The sequence below is a fragment of the Hippopotamus amphibius genome, chromosome 13 (genome assembly GCF_030028045.1).
Source record: "Hippopotamus amphibius kiboko isolate mHipAmp2 chromosome 13, mHipAmp2.hap2, whole genome shotgun sequence".
NCBI classification, from domain to species: domain Eukaryota; kingdom Metazoa; phylum Chordata; class Mammalia; order Artiodactyla; family Hippopotamidae; genus Hippopotamus; species Hippopotamus amphibius.
Genome location: NC_080198.1, coordinates 43101739 through 43128550, shown reverse-complemented (window position 1 = coordinate 43128550; position 26812 = coordinate 43101739). Strand labels below are relative to the sequence as shown.

Below are 26812 nucleotides of genomic sequence, written 5' to 3'. Positions count from 1 at the left end.
GGGAGAGAGCCTAGAGTACCTGCTGGTCTGAGGAAGTGAATGAGAAATAAGACCCCACCCCTGAGCTGCTCAGGAAAGGGGAAGCTTCATAGGCATCTTCTTGTCTTCTGATGAACAGGAAGAAACAGATTAAATGGCACAGAGAAAATGCAGACCAACTTCTTCCTTTAAAACACCCCATTAAAGGTGATAATGGCACTTTGGAGTTTCCCAGAAAGTGACGTGTCTGCCCCCATCACTTCACTTCACTGGCTCTTGGTCCCTGAGAATTTCAAATGAGATTCTAAGATGCCCAGTAAGTACAAGACAGAGGTGGCAACTTTGATCATATCAAATCTAAAAAGAATGATCAGGACTCAAGAGGGATAAATGGTTTCTGTAAAGAAATAAAGTAGCTGTAAATGGATAAGACAGAGAATAATGAGAAACCCTTTTTGGGAAATGGTAAAAGCTTCTTCCCTTTTCTACAGTAAACACAATTAGATTCCCTGCGCAACAGGAGAAAGACCATCGTTAGGGCTGGAAAAGCCTCAATGTCCATGAGTCAGAGGCCACGCAGGTATGACTCTTTCATTTCAGGAGTGTAAGACCAGAGGGAAGTGATTTCCCAGACACAAAACTGGTTCAGATGCTCTGACTTCCAGACCTGTGCTCTCGCTCCCAGATTTCTCTGGTTTATACTCAACTAACATGGTAGCAGAGAGAATACATTTTAAAATTTAATAATGAGGAAATTAATAAACTTCAAGATTTAATTATATCACCATTTCCCTAACGTGTGTTTCTCAGGTCACTGTTCCCACAAGCGTTCTGAGAAAGGAGAGCTCTGTGATGAAATAAACTTGAGAAATGCCTCGAAATATATTGCCCTCTTGGGGATATACAGTGCATGTAAGCTTATCAGAGCCTCTAAGAAGTCTGTCACTGAAGAACCAGTCTGATTTTGTTTAACCCGGTATTTCTCAAATGCATTTGTCTGCAGATACCTCTTTCTTTAATAATAGCCACCTCTTCACATCCAAAGAAATGACTATTTGGGAATTATTGCCGTAAGTCCATCCCATGATGACAAACTCCAGTAGCTACTCTAATATAATTACTGAATTGATTTAGCTGGGTTTTTAATGCAATTATTGTAAGAAGCTACAGAGTTATATGAGCCTTAGAAGAAACTGATGACTTAAAAAGGAAAGCAAATGTATACAAATTTAAAGACAGAAAACCAAAATAAAGGTAGAATTGTCTACACTATTCTTGGCTAGAACAACTAGAGGAAGGATATAGTTACTTCTATAGGAAACTAATTCCAAACCTTGCAAATGAAAAAAACAGACATTCCAAGAATATGAAATACACACGTAATGGGAGGTTCATCATGAAAGATCAGTGTCTACACAAGTGACATTCCAGAAAGGAACCTAGAACAAGTGGGTCAGGGACAAATGCGTGAATGAGATCTTTATAAATCAGTGTGTATGTGTGTGTGAGATGGCGATGTACCTAATACACAGAGAGAAGTAAAGAGATTAACTTGGAATATCCAAAGTCCTCAAAGCAATAAAGGGTAAATACTGTTGAGGTGTCCCTCTTTGACCATGGCTAGATCTTGACTAGAACTTAAAAAAAAAATTGTTATTCCTACAAAGGAATCAAAATGTTAGGGCTGTCCCATTTAAGGCACTTGTTATCAGGGGGTCAAAAAAGAAAAGAACTTGGTCTGGGAAGGAAAGAAAAAAAGCACAAATGGTCCAAGATGCACTTTCACTGTGACTTCCTTGGAGCAACTGGTGCCTGGGCTATAGGACTTACTGACCTTCATGCCTTCACCTTCAAGGGTGTAATCCCTGCCATGAACATCCCCCTCTCTGAGACTCATCCTTTACCTGTACACAGGAATGCCCCAGAGAAGACATGGTCACACCACCAGGGCACAGCTGATCGGACTAGGGGTGTCACCTGACCTGTACCAGATGTCAGAGTCTATCTCCTGGGAATGATATTAACAGGAGTGAGAAAAAGGGAACAGAAGAATACTGAATAAATTATGGTGGATAACTTTCCAAATTTGATGAAAAGTGTTAATCTCCTCATCCAAGAAGCTCAACAAACTCTAGGTAGGATAAATTCAAAGAATGCACATCCAGACACATCATAGTCAAACAGTCAAAAGCCAAAGAAAATAGAGAATCTCGAAAGTAACAAGAGAAAATGACTCATCACACACAAGGGATCCTCAATAAGATCAACTGCTGACTTCTTAGGAATCATGGAGGCCAGAAGGTAGTGAGTGAGATGATATACTCAAAGAACTGAAACGAAAGGACTATTATGCAAGAATTCTGTATCCAGAAAATTATCCTTCAAAAATGAAGGATAAATTAACACAATTAAGGCATTCTAGATAAGCAAAAACAGAGAGACTTTATCACTAGCAGACCTGCCTTACAAGAAATGCTAGAAGTCTTTGCAGCAAAGACTGACAAACTTAAAGGAAGAAATCAACAATTCAGCAATAATAGAGATTTCAATTTCAACCTTCAATAATAGATATAGCAACTAGCAAAACATCCGCAAGGATACAGAAAATTTAAGCCATATTATAAGTTACCTAGATCTAACAGACAACTACAGAACACTCCACGTGATGGTAAAGCATACATTCTTCTCAAATGCATGTGGAATATTCTTCAGATAGACCGTATATTAGGCTGTAAAGTAAATCTCAATACATTTAAAGGAATTGAATGATATAAAATATTTTCTCTAACCACAATGGAAGGAAATTAAAAATTAATAACAGAAAGAAATTTGGGAAATTCACATGTATATGGAAATTAAACAATGCACTCTAAATAACCAAGGGGTCAAGAGAAATAAGAAAATACTTTGAGATAAATAAAATGAAAACACACATACCAAAACTTATGGGTTGCAGCTAAACCAGTGCTTAGGGGTAAATTTACAGCTATAAACACCTATATTAAAAAGGAAGCATCAGGACTTCCTAGGTGGTGCAGTGGTTAAGAATCCGCCTGCCAATGCAGGGGACATGGGTTTGATCCTTGCTCCAGGAAGATTCCACGTGCCATGGAACAACCAAGCCCATGTGCCACAACTGTTGAGCCTGCACTCTGGAGCCCATGAGCCACAACTATTGAGCCCGTGTGTTGCAACTACTGAAGCCCATGTGCCTAGAGCCCATGCTTAGCAACAAGAGAAGCCACCAAAATGAGGAGCCCATGCACCACAATAAAGAGTAGCCCTCGCTCACCAAAACTAGAGAAAGCCCATGTGCAGCAGTGAAGACCCAATGCACCCAATAAATAAATAAATAAATTTATGAAAAAAAGGAAGCATCACAAATCAATAACCACATCTTCTACCTTAAGAGACTATAAAAAAAGAAAAAAGAAAAGCAAACTGAACCCAAGTAAGCAGAAGGAAGGAAATAATAAAGACAAGAGAGGACATCAATAGAATAGAAAAACAAGAGAGAAATCAACAAAACCCAAAGTTAGATCTCTGAGAAGATTAACAAAATTGACAACCCTTCGGCAAGACTGACCAAGAAAAAAACATAAGATTCAAATTACTAAAATTAGGAATGAAAGAGGGCCATCAATACTGACTTTACAGAAATAATAAGGATTATAAAGGAATACTGTGAATAGCCATATGCCAGAAAATTAGATAACCTAGATGAAATGAAAAAAATCCTAGAAAGAACCTACCAAAACTGACTCAAGAAGAAATAAAAATTCTGAATAGATCTATAACTAGTAACGATACTGAATTAGTAATCAAAAGCTTCCACAAAGGAAAGCGAAAGGCTAGGTGGCTTCACTGGTGAATTTTATCAAACACTTAGAGAAAAATTAACACCAATCCTTCAAAAACTCTTCCCTACAAAATAGAATAGGAGAAAACACTTTTTAACCCATTTTAAGAAGCCAGCATTATCCTGATACCAAAAGCAGACATGGCTATCACAAGATATAAAACTATAAACCAATATCTGTTATGAATATAGATGAAAAAATCCTCAACAAAATATCAGCAAACAAAATCCAGCAACACACAAAAAAGGATTATGTACACCATAACAAAGTGGAATTTATGCCAGGAATGCAAGGTTGGTTGAACACGTGAAACTCTTAATATAATACAGCATATTAATAGAATAAAGGACAAAGATTACGTAACCTTCTTAATAAATACAGAAAAGCATTTGATGAAATCCAATACCCTTTCTGACATAAACACTCAATAAACTAGGAATAGAAGGGAGCTTTCTTGAATTAAGTCTACAAAAAACTCACAGCCAACATCATACTTAATGTGAATGAATACATGCTTTCCCCCCAAATGTCATGAACACAATAAGACTGTCACTTTTACCACTTCTATTCAGTATTGCACTGGAGGTTCTAGCCAGGGAAATAGGCAGGAAAAAGAACTAAAAAGCATCTAAATTGGGAAGGAAAAGTGGGAATATCTCTATTCAGAGAAAACATAATCTCATATATAGAAAAGTCTAAGGAATACACATACACAAAGCCAATTAAAACCCAAAAACTGAAATCAGCAAGGTTGCAAGACACGAGATCAGTATACACATATCAATCATATTTCCATATACTATAAATGAAAACTTCAAAAAATGAAATTAAGAAAATTCTACTTACAATAGCATCAAAAAAATAAAATACTTATGAATAATTTTAACACAGGTTCAAGATATGTACACTAAACTCAGGAAACACATCCCATGGATTGGAAGACAATGTTAAGATAGCAGAACTTTCAAGACTGATCTACAGATTCAATGCAATTCTTATCAAAATCCCAGCTTCCTTTTTGGCAAGAACTGACGTGTTGATCCAAAAATCCATATGGAGATGTCGGGGCCAAGAGAAGCCAAAACAATCTTGATTGCTAAATGAATGAAAAAACAAAAAAAGTAAAGTGTCCCTCTGCCACAGGGACACTCTGGCCCATGAGTGGCTGTCCCCAGGCATGCTCTGCAGACTGAAATTCTAGAAGGGACCCTTGCACTGCAGAGGAGCCAGATCAGCTCCAAGCCCAGCTGCACTGGGAACCCATGGCTTCCTACAGTCTGAATGCTATCGCCCTGAGACTGCCAGGCACCAACTCCTATAGCCCCTGTGACCTCCATCTGAACCACTGACCCTCCTGATACCTCATGGAGGCTCCACACTCATCCTATTTTAGGCAAGCCTTCCTTCCCCATTAAATGGAATTGACACTATAATTTTATTTCCGGCAAATGAGAACAGTTCTAGAAGTTGAAAATTGGTGGGGAGATCTCATTATCCCCAACCATTTGAGATGTGATGGCATTTTCTACCTCTTAGATCCTGGTGGAAACTTCTTCAGAAATAAGGATGGTAAAAGTGGGGGAGCTGCTTCCACAGCCTCTGCTGGCAGCAGGTATTGGGAGCTGTTTCAGATGGTACTAGATGGGCACACACGCACCGTGAGCGCAAAGTGGATGGAGTTAGCAGGCGAGGTGGGTGGAAGGGAAATAAAACGGGAGACTAAACCAGTGGTTCTCCACTGAGCATCATATTGCCTCCCAGGAGATGATCAGCTATGTCTGGAGAAATTCTGAGTTGTTTCTAATGGGGGTGTGCCACTGGCATCCAGTGGGCAGAGGCCGGGGGTTTTTACTATACATCCTGTGATGCACAGGACAGCTCCCGGCAGCAGAGAATTATCTGGTCCAAAATGTCAATAATGTCAAGGTTGAGAAAACCTGGTCTAAACTGAAAGGTGCACAGCTGCCAGACTCTTACTGTGTGCTTCCCAGTAGCCCCAGCTATGCTCAGCAGAGTTCACAAGGGGGCCTTCACACTGAAATTACACCATTGGCTCTCCTGGTTCTCAGGCTTCAAACTCAGACTGCAACTATGTCACTGGCTCTCCTGGGTCTCCAGCGGCATATCTTGGGATTTGTGAGCCTACTGAATCATGTGATCCAACTCCTTATAATAAATCTTTCTATTTTATACATATATACATACACACACACACATAGACACACATATCCTGTTGGTTCTGTCTTTCTGGAAACTCTGGCTAGTACAGACATGTATGCATATTACTAACGTTACTGGCAAATGAGCTGGTTTATAAACCTTGATTGCATTTTTCTGACCTTATCTGCAGTGACAAAACTAACAGGTCTGTAGTGGAGCCCAATGCATTGCTCTGCCATCTTGAATTAGAGCAATGCCTACAATCCCATGCTTTTGCTTCCTGAGACTTTGGTCACAGTGGAAGCCCTGTGATGCCTCTCCTGCCTTTTGGGCTTTTTCTCTGTCTGCTTCCCCTCCTCTGGGTGTTTTCATGTTGATCCCCTGCACAGAGGACAGCTAATGAACACTCAATAAAAATACACAGCTCTTCAGCCCACTGAGAATTTCCTCTTCAGTTTCAACTGGATAATGATGCTCTTTGCTCCCTCTGTTATATAAAGTCTGGTACATTTCTCCTGACTGTAATAAAAGTGTGTCAAGATAAGAGTTGGCAGCTGGCTGCATTTGGAACTTGACCACATAAGACTATGAAAAAATATACATTAAAACTTCATTAATTCAGACTTCCTCAATTCCAAATTTGTGATCAAACACAGTAGGCTAAAATTTACTGTTCCATTTTTTCTCAAAACAAAGGGAGTAAGACAACTAACGTAGATGAGAAAAGGAGAATATTTACCTTCCAAAGAGAGCAAATTATCAGGTACTTACTTAGAAGTATCAATTTATATGTAAACAGCACAATTACAGTGTAAGCAAATAACAGCTGCGGAGCCTGGGTTTTTAGTATGCAAACCTCAGAGGGTTCCCCTAAGTCACGAACGTTGGGACTTAATCTCAAGACCCAGGATGAGTACTGTTTGTTCACGTCTTCACTGAGTAGAGGCTGGGACAGCTGGCAATAAAGGACAGTCAGGCACAGAGTGGTAAGGGCTACCTGCGGAACGGGCCGGGAGTCACTGCCCCTGGGTCGCGGGAAAGAGGGAGGGCAGGAGCCAGAGATGGAGAGACTTGCCGATGTCGGTCCTGCCTGGTCCAGGGCCCTACGGAGGGGTGAGGGTTGGCAGGTACCCAGCCTGAGAGAGGAGCACAGGCAGAGGCTCCCCTTAGCAACTTGCATACCGCTCAATACAGAGGCAGTCTGTGAAGCCGTGTTAAAGAGCTTGGACTTCACCCTCGGGCCCTGGGAGCCACTGCAGGGTCCTAAACAGACGAGCAACCCGAGATACAGCGTTTGTGCTTTCCTGGGATCTCCGAGGTAGTGGTGGGAAGCTGGGATGGAGGTGAACAGGGACAGAGGCAGGACCTGGAAGTCATGACAGCGGTCTAGGTGGGAGCTTGAAGTTGAGAGGAGAGCAGAAAAAATCACTCAAAGCTGCCTTTCCACTCCCTGATTAAACTCTTTCCTCTTGGAAAATGTTCAGGCAGGTCAAAGTTCAGCTCCCACTGGGCACCTCCTTCCATCTTCCTCCTCCTTCCCAAAATGGCATCTGGCAGGAGGGGCAGGCTTTATTGCTCTTGGCAGTAAAGGCCAGTACACACAGAGTCCTTCTAGGCTGGGCTCTGCCATGCGGTCTGGTCTGGTGCCTGGCCTCTAATTATCTAAAGGGGGGACCGGTCTTCTTTGTCCTTTGTTATGAGTGGCACACTCGGCTGTCACTTGTAGGTTACTTGTGGGTTGGTGGCATTTGTTTGTTGATTGACTGGATCTGAGAGCAGCCTATCAAAAAGAACTCTTGCCACATCTCACCAAGTCCTGCCACAAGTGCTGTTACTACATGCCAACTATTCTGTGCCAAAAAAAGATCATCCAAAATGTCTACCAAGTGTCTAAAACTCAATAAATGACTTTGAAACTCAGAGATATAATCTGTACATGAATAGAAAATAGCCTCAATCATAGCCCTCAATAAGCTAAAGGAAGACAAGGAAATAGAGATAACATCTTAAAGAAGAGGAAATGAAATATATGGAAATAGTAAACTCCCAAATGAGAGATACTTTTCAAATGTGTGACAAAAAGTCAAATCCTAAACCAGCTCCCTCTGTACTTCAAGCCAGATGTTCCAAGAGCAGACATCCGTGCCCTAAGCCGCGCCTCCTCCAGGCCCTAGAATGAGACAGGATTAGTACACAGCCTCTCCAGCAGCAGCCTCAGTCCCAGCCACAGCGTTCAGTCTGTTGTTTCTCTGATGGACTGTCCTAGACTGTCTAGGGCTGTTGTTTTATTGTTACTGTTATTATTTTAATCATCATTTAGCCTTTCAGTAAAAACAGAGGCTTGAAGCTTGGTGGGAGTTTTTGGATTTTGGAGATGACATGTAGAAACACATAAGTATGTTGCTCTCAGCCATTTACTGAGTAACCTGTAAGCACCCAGTTTGGAGTGAGGCCCAGAGCAAGAGACGGCTCTGCAGCAAGTCCAGGCGGCACTGCCAGAGACTCTGTCCCCTTGTTTATGCAGGACCCAACCGATCCAATGATATCAAAGTATCCACAGCAAAGAGAGATGCCATACAGGACCTCTGGGAAGCTCTAGGAGAAGCACCACAAAGCCTTTCAAGGGTGTTAAAGCAGAACTACACCCTCCTCTACAGGTAACTATTCTCCTTTTGAGAAAGAGCTCATGCTTGCTACCAGGCCCTGGTACTCAATGCCTGCCTATGGGACACCAAGTGACCACGTGACCAGGAGAAGCGAGCTTTGAGCTTCTTGTTAGGCTTGGCGTGCACAGTAGGAACCCACTGTCAAATGGAAATGCTCTATAAGAAATCAGTTCCAGAAGGTGTAAGTTGCATAGGCAGGTAACTCAGAGTCCCACGTCTCCTGTGTCTGCTGTTATGTCTCCTCTTCCTCAGTCCACACCTACGTCCTCATAGGAAGTTCGTGGTGATCAACCAACGTAAGAGGAAAAACCTCAGTCCGGATTTGTGGGTGATTCTGGAAGACATCACGGACACCAGACAGAAGTGGACGGCTGCAGCATTACAGCCCCACTCAGGGGTGGCTCTGAAAGATAGCAGTGAGGGGCCATCCTGCTGCTGGGCAGGGTTTCAAGCCATATATTGATCTTCCACGTTGTCTGGATGGAGAGCTGTCTGGAAGGAGAGCTGTCTGGAAGAATGGACCAGACATCCGTTTGTGGACAGTAGCCAACAGAATGGCAGGATGGGAAAGAACAGGACTGGGAGATCAATGACAAGGAAGTCTGAGAAGGGGTGTGTGGAGATCTCTTAGAAGACCAGAGTGTGATGGTATTTGAATATCTATGCGGAAGTTCTCCATAATCCAGTGGACAAGAGGACACCCAAGGAGGTGGGGCAGCCCCTTCCCCAGTGCTTATCCAGTGAGCCCTGTACAAAATGGACATGGCAGAGGGTTCAACAACATGGGGACACATGGGTCCAACCTCACAGACTTCCTCTTTGCAGGCCTAATCTGCCTGTCACCACTGCTGAGGACAGCGGAGACCAGTGTGGATGCCCTCCCCTGGATGTAGAGGGGAGGAAACCAGTCAGTCACCTGGGTGCAGAGAGATTACACTAGACCTTCTATCATAGAGGGGGTAGTGAGTCCTCCCTGGAATATACACGTATACATTTTCCATCTCTGCCTGTACCTTTATCCATCACTTATAGAATACTTGAATCACTGTCATGGTTCCCCCCTGCATGCTGTGGATGTCCAAGAAACACTTTTACAGCAAACAAAGTCTGGCCACAGACTTACGTCCATGGGATTCACTCATCTCACCAATGTACCGCATCACCTGGTCAGCTGGTGGGATGACCTACTGATGACTTTTGATCCAGCAGTTTTCTGCCTCTGGACAAGATGATCTTCAAAACACCTCTCTGATCCGATCTTTCTGAATGCTGTGGAGTCTGCAATGACCCAAGGCCCAAACGCAATAAATAGGTTTCTTTCTTTTCCTGAAGCCTTAATATAGTGAAAGTTGAAATAAATGTTTGAACTGGACTGCAGTGTACATTTTTCAAAAGGAAAATAGTTTCAAATAGAAATGCTTACACTAAAATATTGTACTCAGCTAGGCCCTTCAAACTGTGGTTACAGTCAAAGATATATAAACAATAACATTAAAAAGAGATTTGATCCTAGATGATGTCCTATTGGATAGATAAAAAAGAGGAGAGCAAATCTGCTCTAGGCAATAAAAAAAAAACAAATAACAAAAAACAAAACCCTGAAACCTACAATTCAGTACCATGGCAGGAGGGAAATTAATGATCTTCAACACTAGCCTGCTCCACAGCGAGTTTCACCAGCCCAGCTATGCTTCAGCAATACATCTTCTCATAGGTGGGAGGTTCAGAGACACATACTTTAATTAAAGCTAGCTACTTCAAAGATAAGTAAAGGTGTGTTTTAGAAATCTATAGATAAGATTACAGAACTCTAAAGCAGAAGATAACCCAAAAGCTGCAGCTTTATTTTAAATAAAGTGGTTCAGCATTTGAGGACTACAGAAGTCTGGGAAGGTAGTTTAGCCCTGAGTAGTCATGCCCGTGGATATTTAATTCAGATTGGATATGAGTGGAAAACAAATTGTCTTCACTTTTTAAAATTTTATCGAAGGATAGTCGATTTACAATGTTGTATTAATTTCTGCTGTACAGCACAGTGACTCAGTTATACATATTCTTTTTCATATTCTTTGCCATTATGGTTTATCACAGAATATTGAATATACTTCCCTGTGCTATACAGTAGGACCTTGTTGTTTATCTATCCTATACATCATAGTGTGCATCTGCTAATCCCAAACTCCCAACCCATCTCTCCCCCACTTCTCCCTCTTGGCAAACACAAGTCTGTTCTCTGTCTATGAGTCTGTTTCTGTTTCATAGATAAATTCATTTGTGTCATACTTTAGATTCCACATGTAAGTGATATGATATGGTATTTGTCTTTCTCCTTCTGACTTACTTCGCTTAGTATGATAACCTCTAGGTGCATCCATGTTGCTGCAAGTGGCATGATTTCTTTCTTTTTTATGGATCAGTAATATTTCATTATATATATATATATACCACATCTTCTTTACCCAGTCCTCTGTCGATGGACATTTAAGTTGTTTCCATATCTTGGCTACTGTAAATTGTGCTGCTATGAACATAGGGGTGCACGTATCTTTCTGAATTATAGTTTTGTCTGGATACAGCCCAGGAGTGGGATTGCTGGATCATATGGCAACTCCATTTTTAGTGTTTTGAGGAACCTCCATACTGTTCTTCATAGTGGCTGCACAATTTACATTCCCACCAACAGTGTAAGAGGGTTCCCTTTCCTCCACATGCTCTCCAATCAAACAGTCTTCATTTTTTCTCCTCAAAATCCACACTAAAAGCATAACGTAAATATCCCATAATGTGGCCAGTGGAATTTGCTATAGTCTCGGCCCACTGATTCTAAAGTCCGTAAACACTGCTTGGTGCCCATTTGGACTCAGAGATGTGCCAGACAAAGGAGAAACCAGAAATAAAGCACGTGGTCCTGCTCTGAATTTCCACAGCCAGGGGTGGCAGATGATCTCCACCAATGTGTACCCCAGCCTGGTCCGGCCAGGGTCCCTTTCCTGAGCCATCTCTTTGCCATCTTTTGCTTCTGGACTCTAAATTCTGTAAAACAGTTATTGAAGGGGAACATCCGGCCAGGCACTCATCCGAAGGAACCTCTAACAATTCTCTGCCCACCTCATTCTTTTGCATTTTCCCTCTAGAATTTTTGTGTACTTTTCAGTACCTCCAAATTCCCATTTGAAAATTTGAAAGACATGATAATATCATAAAAGAAAATTAATCACCTGACAGCATCAAACAAATACAACCAGGGCTAACCCACTGGTTCCTTTAAGTCTCGTGTCGCCCGCTCTGTAGGGACTGTTGTTATTTTTGTCCTATTATACACAGAAGTATGCATCTTTTCTCACTAAAGCCTTTCTTTATCTCCAGCATTTTTTTCATGTTACATGATCACTCTCAAGCCTCACTCCTCATGGCTACATTATATTGTATCAAGTGGATATATTTATTGATCTGCTCCTAGTGTTGTACTTCTGGGTTGATTCCAACTTTGGATTACTTCATAGAAAACTATGATACAAACATCTTTGTGCATAAAGGGGGTTTCCACATTAAGGATTTTTTCCCCTTAGGCTAGATTCCCAGAAATAAAATCACTAGGTTTAAGGTTAATGTGCCCCTGAGACACATTTTCAGGCATCCAGTTGAAGAACAACATCTAAATAGTGAGGCCACCTGAATGGGCAAAACTGGCACAGATGCCAACAGGCCTCCTACTGTGTTGTCTTATTTGTGCAGGCCAGTGGGGGCACCACTTTACACTAAAGTTGGTCTTTGCCTCTACGCTGAACCCCAAACAATTTTATAGTCTCTTAAAAACAAAACCTGTTTTTGTGCTAACTAGAAGATTTTTGGTTAAGTCCCTACCTGAGAAACAAGTGCTATGTACACCAAACTCCCCATGCTACAGATTGATGGCATTTTCTTAAAGTTCGTCAATTTTATCAGGTTTATCTGATGTAAGTATTAGGTACTGAATACCATCCTCCCAAGTCCCAAAAGCTTATTTCTGAGACCACTTCAGAATAATGAGTCTGAAAGGGGTAAAACACAAGATTCAGCCTTTGTGTCTCTGGCAATTAAAGCAAATTTCTCACATGTTTTTAACAGAAAGAACAGAAACACTGGAAGACATCCATTTCCACTGGAAAGACAACTGTTTGAGGAGTCTTTCCATAATCTGGGGGAGAATCACTTGAAGAAAATTAATGCCAGGTGGTCAACTACGTTCTGGGTTGTAACTCAGGAGTCCTCCCTATTCAGGAAGGAGGCACTGAAACTATTTCCAAAAAACAAATAAACAAAAAGCCACACAGCAGTGATAGGAGAATGAACACAAGGTGGGAGGACATGGGGTATAGAAGGAACAGTAAGAGACTCTTGTATAGATCTGCTTATCTTTTCTGCATTCCAACATTTCTCCCAATTCCAATTTTGCAGAAAGGAGAGTCTTCCAGACAAAATTCTTAACTTTTGACCAACAGAGTGCTAGAGACTATGCAAAGCGACTCTGACTTTTCACATTAAATGATATTCATTTGAGCATTTGGAAAACGTTTAAATACATTTATGACAACTTGGGTATATGGATGTATTTTTTAACTGTTTATTTCATCAAATCTAAATGTAAGTCAAGTAATCCTGGTGAAAACTTAGCATCCAAATTGAGATGTGCCGTGTTTGAAAAATACATATTAGATTTCAAAGATTAGTGTGAAATCAAGAAGGTAAAACAAGGCATTAATAATTTATATATTGATTATATTGATTGGAACCAAAGCAATTAAGCTGAGAAAAATACAAGTGGAACAGGTTTGGGGGGGAAGATCAGGGGTTCTGCTTTCAAAAGTTGATTTGAAAATGATAATTGCATATCCAGAAAATGTCAAGGAGGTTATTCAAGGAGTTCCGGAGAGAGGTCCAGCCTAGAGACATACGTTTGGGGATCACTGGCATAGATGGTATTTAAAACCATGAAACAAAATGAAGTCTGTAGGAAGAGGGTATAAATACAAAGGCAAAGAAAAGACCCAGCCGTAGGATGCTCCAACATTAAGAGGTCAAGCAAAAGACAAAAAGCCAGCTAGAGAGAGGAGAGAGAACTTGCAAGGAGTTAGAAGGAAAATTAAGAGTGTATCCTCCAGGCATAGTAAAGAAAGTGTATCAATGAGGAGGAACTGATTCGCTGAGTCAAATGGTGCTAAAAGGTCAGGGAGGATGAGGACTGAGAATGGACCCTTGTGTTCAGTAAGGTGGTGGTGGTCGTTAGTAATCTCAATGGCTTCCCGTGAAGTTGATGAAACTTGGCTCTAGCAATCTGCAAGGGTAGGTTTAACACAGTATGCAAGGGGAGGAGTTACAGACAGCAATCCTAGACAACTCTTTTTACTAGTTTTTATATACAGGAAAGTAGAGGAATGGAGCCATCGCTAGCAGTGGACGTGAACTGAGGAAGGAGTGTTTTCCAACAAAAAGAAACAGCATGTTTGTAAGCCAATGAGAATCACCTGGTAGAGAGGGAAACTGGTGATACAGAGCACAGAGGGGTGAATGACTGGAGTAATAGCCTTGAGTATTCGAGGAAGAGAGGCTCCAGGGCCAGGAAGTGGAGAGACTGGCTTTGGATATGAGCATAAAGATTTCCTGTTTCGTCACAGAACAAGAGGCAGAGTATAAGGCAACAGATGCAGGCAGGTGGGCAGAGGGTGGCACGCGTCTGTGGAAGCTCCCCTCTGACGGCTCAGTTTTCTCAGCCAGAGTGGAAGAGGGGATACCATGTAAGAGTGAGGATGAGGAGGAGGTGTGGGTGTCAGAGGAGACGGGAGCGAATGTGAAACGATCAGTGAAGAGCATGGGAGAGTGCAGGGACCAGGAAGATATCAGTCAGCATTAAGGATCCACCGGACATCCATGGCCACGTGAGACCAGTCAGCTGTTTGTGAGTTTTCCTCCGGCCACATTCAGCAGCTCAAACATAGGCAGGAGGAGGCAGAGATTAGGCTTTAACTAATGTGTGATTCTGTGGAGTAAGAAGGATGCTGCCTGAGAGGGTAAGTGAACTGAAGTCAAAGGATTGCTATAAGGTGGGAAAGGCAGGAGAGGACCTCAAGTGTCAGGGGTCACAGACTGGAAGTTGGGAGTATTGAGGGACTGTTGGAATTGGAGTGAGAGAGGGAAAAAACTGGAAGATGGAAGTTGGTTATCAGAAAACATGATGCATGAAACAGACTATGAAGAGCCGGTCATAACTAGGAGAAAATGTCTATCTTTGACTATGGAAATAAGTGGTGGGATTGGGTGGAGGAGAGAAAATTGGAGCAAAAGAGGTCAAGGAACTCCAGGATGTTAACAGGCTCCTCTACCTGGAGCTAAAGTCACCAGGAGCTGAGAAGAAGTGGCCCTGGAGCCCAGGGGACTGACGAACAGGATACAGGGCACAATGGGATGAGTGCTGGCCCACCCACGGCAGAGTGGGGTGGGGCCATGAGTGAGGAGGCACAGGAGGGACAGGTGCTTTGAGTGTCCTCTTGACCTCAGTGGGGAGCAGAAGACCAGAGTCAGCATGGTCACCCAGTGTGAGGGGCTCCTACTGATGTTCACTCAGTAGGGGCAGACTTACTCCGAGGGAGCAGGGCACCCCTTGGTCCTCACTGAGGAGGCTGAGGATGTCTGAGAAAGCTCAGCATCACTCAAGCCCACAAACACCTCTTGCCATTTATGATGGAGATGGGTAGAAAGTCTGGGTGGGGAGGGTCTTAGTTCCAGGGCTTGACCCTCTACTGGGACCCTTGTTTGTTCTCTCACTTTATTCCACATTAACAAGGAATCCAGAAGTAGACTGCCTGACCAGTCTTCTCCAATTGCTAAATTCCTGTTAATAATAAGATTATTTTATATAAAACATTAAATAAGTATGCTTGTTATGGTTAAGGAAATGAGTTTATCAAAGCACAACTAACGCATAAGAAACTATACAGATTATCACACATATTTGAAAAAGGTGATGGAAACTCAGTGGACAGATTAAAAAACAGAAGAGGCACAGCAGAGAAGAGAATTAGTGAATTGGTAGAGAGAGCTGAACTAAGAACCCAGAATGTAGCACTGAGAAAGGAAGTAAAATGTGGAAGAGACGTTAAAAGACACAGATGACCCAGGAGGAAAGTCCCACATGTCTGATCAGAGTTTCAGGAGCAGAGAATGAGGAAAAGCAACATTCAAAGAAATAATGGCTGAGAATTTTCCAGAGCACTGATTAGATGTCAATTCTCACATGTACGAAGTCCAGCAAATCCTGAGGGCGATAAGTAAAGAGAAGCCTGTTACATACACTGCTGTGAAACTCAGAGCGACAAACACACAGAGAGGGAACTCAAATCAGCCAGAAAGAAAAGACAGATTACTACCAAAGAACAATAACCAGGTTGTTAGCTAAATTCTTGAAAGGAAACAATGGAAAATGGAAGACAGTGGAATGATATTGTCAACAAATTGCATACCACGTGAAAAAAAAAGTAATAAACAGATGGGGTTTTAAAAAGTCTGACTGAAACACCAGACAATGTTAACATATAAATTGGGTCGATGGGTGATCTGAGTTAAATATAAAGTCCTTGAATTGCTCAGGAGGACAGAAATGATTGATTCAGTTTAGATTTTGTTAAGGTAAATATGTATGCTAAAATTACCATAAAATGAACACTAGAAAATACAAATGGAGTGTAAAGCTTTTGAATAAGTGGAGGAGGAAAATGTAATGTGGGATAGGAGAGAGAATCTAAACTAATACAAAAAGCAACTAGATAGAATAACCAAGTATATAAAAAGTGGGACAGTGAACGAGAACAAAGTAAAATGGTAACATAAATCCAAATATACTAATAGTGGCAGCATAAATGAACTTAACTTTCACATTAAAATTTACAGGTTGGAAATAATAAAGCAACTTTATGCTCTTTACAACAGTTTCACAAGGGAAATAAAAATATACAGAACTGTTGACAGTAAAGGGGTAAGAAAATGATATGACAAGCAAGTGCTACACAAAAGAAAAGTGGTATAGCTCTATTCAAAACATACCTATTTTTTTAACAATTTACCTTTTTATTTTTATCCTTATTTCTATTTTTTATTGAAGTATACTTGATTTACAATGTTTCAGGTATACAGCAAAGTGATTCAGTTATATGTGTGTGTGTGTGTGTGTGTGTGTGTGTGTGTGTATTCTTTTTCAGATTATTTTCCATTATAGGGTATTATAAGATATTGAATACATTTCCCTGTGCTATACAGTAGGTCTTTGTTATTTATCTATTTTATATATAGTAGTGTGTATCTGTTAATTCCAACTCCTAATTTACCCATCTCCCTGCTTCCCCCTTAGGGAACCATAAGTTTGTTTTCTATGTCTGTTGAGTCTATTTCGGTTTTGTAAGTAAGTTCATTTGTGTCGATTTTTTAGATTCCACAGGTAAGTGATATATATTTGTCTTTCTTAGACCTAGAAACAAGGGTTAGATCTGCAGTCCTAGAGAGGCACCTGACATTCAGTGGACCGTGGAGCTGAAAGGCCCACTGATGGATTTCTAATAGATTTTAAACAAGGATTCCATTAAAACAGCATTTAAAATTTTTTCTTCTAATTAGCCATAAAAGAGAGAGACTAATCTCAAATACTCTGGTTACATGTCGTTCTAGTAAATCAAAGTCCCTAATGATCAATAAATTGCTTTTCAAAGATAGCAAAACAACAAAACCACATTTCTATAACACAAACACAAGAACCTGCCAGATTTTCAGAGGCTGGAGCTACACCGATAAAGTGAAATGATGGTTGAGACAAAGGTTTTCAAGAAGAGGTTAGGATGAGGGCTGGAAGCACTGCTTATGCAGATTGGACTATCTTCAGAAAAAACATAATGTAGATGAGCTTGGGTCATTTTCCCTTTCTCCAGTGATATCCAGGCTTCCAAGCCTAGAAAATGAGGCTATGAGGTAGTTACATTTCATACCAAAAAGGGAGAACCATATAGGATGACAGTTATCTGAGCCATGAATCAATGTCAGATTATTTGGGGACTTTGGCAAATAGTCACACTAGATCCTGGGGTCATGGGCACCTCTGTCCTGTAGGCACCCGCCCTTCCTCTCTCTCATGTCTTGTGTTCTTTTCCCAAGTGTCTGCTCGGTGAGATTAAATTGTCAGCCCACAGAATGGATTTGCTCATCCCAGCTGTAGATCACATATCTGTCACATCAGTGGCATTATGCTGTAAATCACTGCTGCAAAAGGACGTTCCATAGAGTGGTTTTCTGTCCCCAGCGGATGATACATACATGTACACCCAAAAATTTAACACACAGTTACCTAGGAAAGGTCATGGGGGCAGATAACACATGGCTGAATAAAACACCAAAGACAGTTTTCAAACAGCATTTACGCAGTTTCATAGAGCTCTTTTTTACTCCCTTTAGACAAATGCAGAATGGATTCTCAGAGTAAGTCTCAAGTGAGGGAGGTTTCTCTCAGTAAAGCATCCAGCCCGTCCCCAAACAATTCCGTCTTTGAGCCTTTTCCCCAATAACCCTCTGGTGGTTTCATGCTATTCTGGTCTTATTGTCACTAGCAATTGATCATGTAAGGTCATTCGCAAGAGGGTGTTAATGGTACATTATCACTTTGGACTTATGCCAACCAAGGTCTTCTAAATTTTAAAAGAGATGAAGAAAAGGAACAATCGTCCAAGGGTAGAACCCCTGCCCTGGGCAGGGAGGCGCAGAGCTGGGTAGAGGTGCTTTTCTGGTTGTCAAGGGCTCAACCCCTCTTGTAGGCTTCCCTGAATAAAGGCACTATAAAGTCGCTTACCTTTTACTTAAACTCTCACCAGTTCTCCTAAGCCAAGTAAATATTTACATGATGTTTATGATTTATACACTTAATCATTTATATGATGCAAGATTCGAAATGAAAAGGCAAAATAACCCCGAGCTTTCTAAATGAACTTAAGGATATTTATATATATACACACACACATAAATACTTTTCACTTTAGCACCTGTGTTCCGCCTCCTCTAGTATTACTGTTTTCTTAAAGTGACAGATACTATCATATACACTGCTAGGGGTGTTTAAGTGAATATAAATCACTTTGGGAGCAATTTGGCACCAGATGGTTAAGTTGTAAGTTTATATAAAATATGACCCTCCAGTTCTACTTCTGGGCATACATCCTCAAGAATTTCTTTTGCATGTGCATTTCAAAGATGTTTACCACACACACCTATGTAACAGCCACAGAAAAAATACAGAAACCATCTAAAATCCATCATGGAGGCAACAGATTAACAAAATATGGTATTTTCATATGATGGAATGATATTTAACAGTTAAAAATGTGAACATGATCTGCATAAACAATCTGACAGTTCTCTCAAAACCACTGATAATGCAAATTTCTTTCACAGAAAGTAAAAGAGAAACAATCCTCCTGTAAAATTCTGTAATGAAGTGGGCTATGAAGAGCCAATAAACATGAATGTATATTCTGCCTCGCTAGAAAAGTAAAAAGTAAGATTCTTTTTTCCCCTTTGCCTATGAAATTGACAGTGTTGATGAATAATTATGTTTATTGCCAGCAAGGCATGGGGTCTGGCACACTCATACACTACCAGGAGCAAAAGAAATTCATAAACTTTCCTGGAGGCTTATTTGGCAATCTGTATCAAAAATTTAAAGTAAATAAATTTTGACAAAGTAATTCATCCTCAGAAAATAGAAATATGTGCAAAGATAAAGTGACAATAAAAAGTATAAAGTGCTTAATGTTTTAAACGAATGATTTTCTTAAATTATGGTACACAGATGAAATGGATTATTAGGATGACAAAAATAATGACAGAAGAATAACCACTGACATTAATGCTGCTCACATATTGTGGGTAAAAAAAAAAAGATCTTATTTGTGTTTAAAAAAATTATATTCATCTGGCCCTTAATATTCAAGGATACCTGGTACCAGAGAAGAGTCACTTAAAGTAAATCCACTTAAAATGGGGACCAAAATTTCATACTAAATAATGGGAAATAAAAGGATTTGATTAGCACTATAGTTGAAGAAAAGAAACAGTAAAATACATTTTATTTTCTATTTCACCAAATTTTGATAACTATTTTTCATGGGAAGTGATATTTAGGATAGATCCTAAAATTCATGTTGAAGCCTAAAGGGTCAAAAATAGCTGAGACAATTTTGAAGAAAAAGGCTAAGAAGGGAAGATTTATTATAAAGCTTTATAATTAAATGAAAGTGGTATCAGCTCAGGAATCACAAAAAGATTAATAGAACAGAACAGAGTTAAGAAACATCTGAAAATATAACCAAAATTGGTATATGACAGAGACGGCAACAAAATAAATGAGAAAATAATTAAATATTCATTCAATGATAATGGGATAATGGTTTTCAATATGGAAAACATTAGATCCCTGCCTCACACAGTACAGAAATATAAATTTCTGATGAGTTTCAAGGTCTAAAAGTTTTATCTAGTAAAAAATAGCGATGCAAAGAAAAGAAAACTTGAAAATCAAAATTATATTTTTTAAAGCTCTCTAAGGGAAATGCAAAGTAAAAGCAGTGAAATACATTCCATGCTTATCAGATTAATAAAAATTAAAACATCTGGACTTCGCTGGTGGTCCAGTGGTTAACACTTCACACTTCCATTGCAGGGGGTGCAGGTTCAATTCCTGGTCAGGGAACTAACATCTCGCGTGCCATGCGGTTGCAGCCAAAAAGCAAAATTAAAACATCTGATTAATGTAAGGCACAGCCAAAGATACTGGGATACAAAGAACTCCAAGACAGTGCTAGTGGGAGTATAGAGTGGTACAACAGCTTCAGAGGGCAATTTGCAAAACCTAGCAGAGTTGAAGTAACAGAGAGATGTTGATGCAAGTATATCCTACCACTAGTTACTAGTTCTGAGGATATATACCTTAGACACACTCTTGTACATTTCTACAAGATCCTATTAAGGATATTCCCTGCAATATTTCTTACAATAGCAAAAGGTAAAAATATCTTTTTTGTCCTTCAGTGGAGAATTAACTTTGGTATATTAAACAAACATTAAAATGAATCAACTAGATCTACAATTATCAACATATGCCAAAAAACAATGTTGGGTGAAAAAAGGAAATCACAAAAATCAATGGCAAGCCTCTATTTACATAACAATTTTTTATAATTTATCTGTTTATTGTTTTAATTTTTTACATATCATTTTATTAAAAGGTGTATACCATTAGCCCTCTATGTATTTCCCCCTTCCTCCCTTCAATCTTCCAGGTAAACATAAAGTTCTTCTGAGAGCATCTTTTTTTTTTTAATTGAAGTATAGTTGATTTATAATGTATTCCTTTCAGGTGTACAGCAGAGTGATTCATTTATACATATATATATGTATGTATTCTTTTTCAGATTCATTTCCATTATAGGTTATTACAAGATACTGAATATAGTTCCCTGTGCTGTACAGTAGTAGGTCCTGTTGTTTATCTGTTTTATATATATAGTAGTTTGTATCTATTAATCCCAGATTCCTAATTTATCCCCCCCCCCCCAACTTCCCCCTTTGGTAACCATAAGCTTGTTTTCTATGTCTGTGAGTCTATATCCATTACTTAAAATTTTAAACACAAAATGAGACTACAGATTCTGATGGGCACACACTCAGCCCCAATGTTACAGGCTGCAAGGACTCAACTCCAGATTCTCATCCTTCACTGTCTGGATGTCCCTCTTGCTCAGCAGAGAATTTTCTATTTACAGCAATCCCATACTTCAACTCAAGTAGCTACTACATGTAACGTGCTGCCCTAGGTGCCAGGGAGGACCAAAGAATTATGCAAGACTCCTCTCACCCTACAGAGGGTACCACTCAGCTAGGGAAGCCATCTGAGAGACTGGCTCTCAGTCCTCACTCTGGATCACAAAGTGTGTAAACTTAGAGTGCTTAATTGCCAAGGCCCAGTTCCTTCATCTATAAAATGGGAAAGTTATCCTCCTATTTTGAACATGAAATGAATATATACACAGTGTCCAGATATGCAAACACTCAACACTCTCAGCAATCAAAGGCATGGCAGCCATCACACGCATACAACCTTCTAAACAGCGACTCAGTCACACTGACAGTGAAAAGATGATGGACGGGACAGGGGCGCTGGGTGGGTCCGCTTAGGCCTCTCCACAGCTGGATCTAACACGCCCACCCCTGGTGGCTTCCCCCCATGACTGCCCCCTCCCTGTGGAACAAAGGGCATTTCTTCTAGCAGCAGTTTGGCTACATCCAGCCCTATTTATTCTTCTGAGTTCACCATGGACAGTGCTCTGTGAAGAGAGCTACCTGCCTCAGGAAAGAAAACTGCTTCTCTCACACCTTTGGAAGGATTCTGGGATGAAAGGAGACCAAAAGGATGATAACTCACCTAAGTGAGCTTTTCAGTTGACCTCTTTAGAATCCCAAAGACATACCACAGCTCCGTATTATTAAAGAGAAGGCAACAGTGTCTCAGCTCTACTCACCTCCAACATAACCTGCCTCTAAGCCGCAAGCGACCCTCTTCAAAAGCTGGGATGGGGTTCTATCCATGGACTTAGGAGCAGGCACCAGAAGGGAGCCTGCCTGCAAGATCTGGAAAAACCACAGTGTTTGGAAATCACTTTTGGAGATACTGTTGAATTTGATTCCTGGGATTCCTTCCTGGGGACTTGGGGAAGGATGGTGGGTATTTGTCAGCCAGCCAGCCAGTGTGGCGCCACCATGTGGCAACAGCACAAACAGTTCATAATTCACTCAGCCTTGAATTTCTGTGATTCTCCACCAATTTTTAACTTTGAGGAATTAAAAACACTTCTATTTTTATATGTCACATGAAGAATTCACTCATATCTTTTCTTCATTCATATTTTATTATCACATTATTTCAGATTTGCATTATTCAAACATGCTCTATGAATAAACCAGCCTCCAGTGTCAGCACTGTTATATCTGGGGTTGGGATTGTCACATCACCCAAGAACTGATGATCAGATTGTCAGGGGACAACCAGATCAGACTCCACCCAGATCTTAAGACCAAATTCTTCCTTCTAGCTTTCTGGACTGGCTTAGGTATAACTACCTTTGGTTGCATATATTAAAAAGGAGGTGAAAAACATCAAGCAGTTTCATTTTAGCTTTGAAACTAAAATGATAAATAATAATAGTAACAGAAAATAAAACTCGCCTGACAAAACTAAGCAGGTAGCTTTGAAACTAAAATGATAAATAATAATAGTAACAGAAAATAAAACTCGCCTGACAAAACTAAGCAGGATGATGGTTACCCTCGGGGAAGGAGGGGTGATAGTGCCTGTAGTGGATAACAGAGAGGCTGGGAATATTCTAGATCTTAATCCGGGCACTTGTTACACAGGTGTGTTCAGTTTGTGAAAATCCACTGAGGTCAGATCTATGCAGTTTTCTGGGATGTTGTTATACCTCAAAGGTCTGAGAAGTCGGTCAACCTTCTTTAACTTGCCTTTGAGACAAACACAATAATAACCAGGAAGGCAAAAAGAGGGGCATGCCTCGTTCTTCTCTACAAGGTATTTCAGTCTGTGAATCAATTGCTATAAGGGCCATGGCCACAGATGAGCTCTCCTTCTGTCCCTCTGGATAGGGAGGAAGGAGACAGGACACAATCAATACCTCTGTTAGCTTAAATTGCTGAAGGTGGTTAACAGTTGACTTTCTCAGATCCTGGAGCAGACAATTCCCCCTCCTCCTCCACATACAAAACCTAGACCACAAAGAGAATCCTGCCACAAAGAGATGCACACCATCTCCACAGACACAATCCCCCCTGCAACACACACATAGACACACCACCCACCACCAGACACAACCCCCAACTCGACAGACACAGCTAGATTTCAGTTCAGAGAGAGAAACCATAGATGTGGTGGGTGGGATGGGGGGTAGTTAGGAGGGATGGGGCTGCCCATGGCCAGGCAAGGAACAGCAACAGGAAGATGGAAAGTAGTATTTTCAAAGTCTTACCAAGCAAAATTTGCCTAGAGAGAAGGATTTTTAGACCTGTGAATACAGTCCCAAAGCTGCTGTGAAAATATATTTAAATCACCCCCATTTCCACCCACAGCTCAGATCCTCTTGGACCAGCTTCCTTCTACTTTCACATCTATCATGTACCCTGAACCCCAACTGCCTTGGGAAGACTAAAAGCAGGGATTATTCCATTTTATAGATTTTAAAAGTTGAGGCTCAAAGATGTTTGTCAGACATCTCAAAACTAAGTGGTCATCTCATCCCTGAGTTGGGTCGTGGGAGGCTGAATTGGAGGGACAGGGTGATAACGGCAAAAGAGGACGGGAGACCCTCTCCCCAGCCTAAAGCTCAGAGGACCGCCCACAGCCCCACAGGAGCTGCCTCAAAGGATCTGGAGTAAACGAGTCATGTCTGGCAACATTTACACACATTCTGGGACTGGACTCGGAATGTGGGAAACATCCAGATCGAGGGAAAGGGAGTGGAGCAGGCAGAAATAAAACCAGTCTTAAGGCACGTTCTAAGAGCAGATGGGAGCCAAGCCCAGAGCGTACCGCTTCTCTTAGGAAGTCCCTGGGCCCAAACTGCTGTGTGCAGTTCAAGTCTCTTGGATACTTACTTATCCTTGGGGACAGGGCTTATTTGGGAGAAGAAAACGGAACAGGACTGACCTAAGAGCAGGCACCTAGCAAATTCCCCTACCCTGCGGAGACATTAGTAAATTAAGTGACAGGGAATGGAAGGAATGCTGCAGGTCCCCGGGTTCCCAACGCGGAACCGCTCCGCTCCGCTCTCCACGAAGGTCCCCGGCGGCTACATCCAAGCCTCTCAAGGGTACCGTAGAATCGGCTCCCGACCTCTCCAAAAGCGGCGGAGTTGGAGGGGAGGGAGTAGGAAGGAGATCAGGATGAAGCTGAAGTGAGCACCCCCCGCCCCGCAATAGCCGCTCCTTCCCAAGCAGCCCGAGAACCCGGCCAGAAGCTGACTCCGGTTCTTAGTCCGCGCAGCGGCCGTGACCTTGTGCAAGTCCCTGATTAGTCCCATTTTACAGAAATCAAGAGTGGGAAAGAATCAGGTCCGCGGCGCTGGGCTGCTCTGGGCGCTTACCGGATGGTTTAAGGCGCCCCGCCAGCGCGCGAGGAGCGTAGTGGGTGCGCGGTGAACCGCAGCCCGAGAGCTACGTGGCCAGTGGGAATCGCACACCGCGAAGGAAACGCAGAGCGGAGCTCCGACCCCCGGCAGCGGGAGGTACCGGCGGTTCCGATTCCGATTCTGCGACGACCCCCTAGCAAGTTCGATGCGCCCCCACGCCCCTCCGTAGAGGCGTACCGGCCCTGCCCCGGGGGCTCTGGCTCAGGATGCGCACGGAGTGTACGGGGACGCGAGAGACACCTCCGTCCACCCACCCCCGAAGTTGCGGCAACGTAAGGGAAGAGTGGCGCAAAGCTGCCGGAGGGGAGGGGACGGTACTCACACGGGGCGGCCGGGCTGGAGCAGGTCTCTGACCGGGGTCATCGATGGCGGCCGGGCTCAGGACACCGCGCCTCGGGATGCCTGGGGCACCTGCCGCAGCGTGCCGCGTGGATGAGGAAGCCGCGAGCAGAGAGGCAGGGGCGCGGGGCGGTCGGCGCGCCAGATCTGAGCTGCAGCGCCGCGGGGGCTCGGCCGCCAGAACCGCAGCCGCAGCGGGAGCCCGGAGCGGGCGCGGGAGGCGGGAGCGCGGCGGCGGCAGCTGCTGCGAGGGAGGCGCCCGCGCCGCAGGCAGCCGGGGCCGGCCTGGCCGCAGCCCCTGCCGACACCTGCGGGCCCGGCCGGCGGCCAATCGGAGGCGCCTGGGGCGGGGGCGCGTGCGGGGCACCCGGAGGGAGGGGGGGGCGCGCGCTCGCGCCTGCGCGGGGGCAGGGGGTGCCTGCCCGGCGGGCTCTTCAGGCCCTCCCCCCGCGCGCAGGCGGCACGCGCGGGAGGGGCGGGGCGCGGCGGAGGCGGGGCTGGGGCCGCGCGCGAGAGGGACCGGGTCCCGCGCGCCTCGCTCGGCCCTGCCTTGCGGCGCAGTGCGGTGCCGGGCGCCCAGGTCCGGGGTCCCCAGACGAGCCCTCAGGTCTTTCGCAGCTTTGAAATAAGGGTTTTCCTGTCCCCTGCCCCAGCGCCCCGGGCACCCGGACCCTCCCTGACCGCCGAGTGGCTGGTCACCCGAATCCGGGGCTGGCCTGGCGTCCGGAGTGTGGGCGCCCTCCCTCCCCAGCCTCCCCTAAGCCGGCGTGTCTTCCTCACTTCGTAGTGCCTGGGTGTTTAAAGTCACCGTGGTGACCCACCCCTTGGTCTCGGTTCCTTTCGTTCTCTCCTGAATTTACTGCGCTAGCGACGCTCTTTCGTTCAACACGCATTGACTGGTTTCGCCCTTGGCTCAGGGAGCTTGCTGTCCCAGGCTACTGCGCTCCCAGATGTCCCAAAGCCCCCATCGATGTCGCACCGCAGGGTTAGTGAGACCGCGCTGTCACAAGGACGCCCAAAGATTGCTGCCAGTGAGGACCGCATTCGGGCTTTTGCCAGGAGTTCCAGGTCGGGAAGAAGGACTGGGGGTTGAAAGGTTCCCTTCCAGGCCAGGGCTTCATTGCGCGTTTGCGTCCATCAGAGCACAGGGCCTGGAATCTTTCGAAGAGGGACTGCTTCAGCCCCAACACCTCGGCTAAGAAAGCGCATTATCAATTTTCGCTGCAGGACGGAAGTCGCGCCATCAGAATAAAACGACATGGGTGATTCCTAAAACCCTGGGAATCCTTTCTCAGGACCATGGATTGAGGCTGCTCTCCGTGTAAATATGCCCAGTAGGAATGGACCACTCATTTGCTGATCTGTCCGCAGCAGCCAAAAACAAAACAAGAAAAACAAAAACGAACAAACAAAAAGACCTTTAAGAAGGGAACTTAGAAGGTTAAAGGAGTTGATTTCTCTAAAGATCTGGTTTCCTCTGTTAAAGTGATTTTATTATCCACAGACTGGTTAAAGTGGAAGAAATTTTGTGTTTTGTTTCTATTTT

At 42.9% G+C, this 26812-nt stretch overlaps 1 protein-coding gene across 3 annotated transcripts in view; it reads right to left on the bottom strand.

Annotated features, from left to right (window-relative positions):
- The window catches only part of MYRIP (myosin VIIA and Rab interacting protein), a 221589-nt gene extending 196052 nt beyond the window's left edge, over nt 1-25537 (bottom strand). For 2 of the 3 annotated variants that reach the window (XM_057706817.1, XM_057706819.1), the window contains exon 1: nt 25250-25537. The gene's annotated coding sequence lies outside the window, so the exon portion shown is untranslated. Of the gene's footprint in view, nt 1-22251; nt 22356-25249 lie in introns of those variants that run through there. The other variant, XM_057706818.1, reaches the window with a different exon arrangement.
- Nucleotides 25538-26812: the final 1275 nt, after the last annotated feature.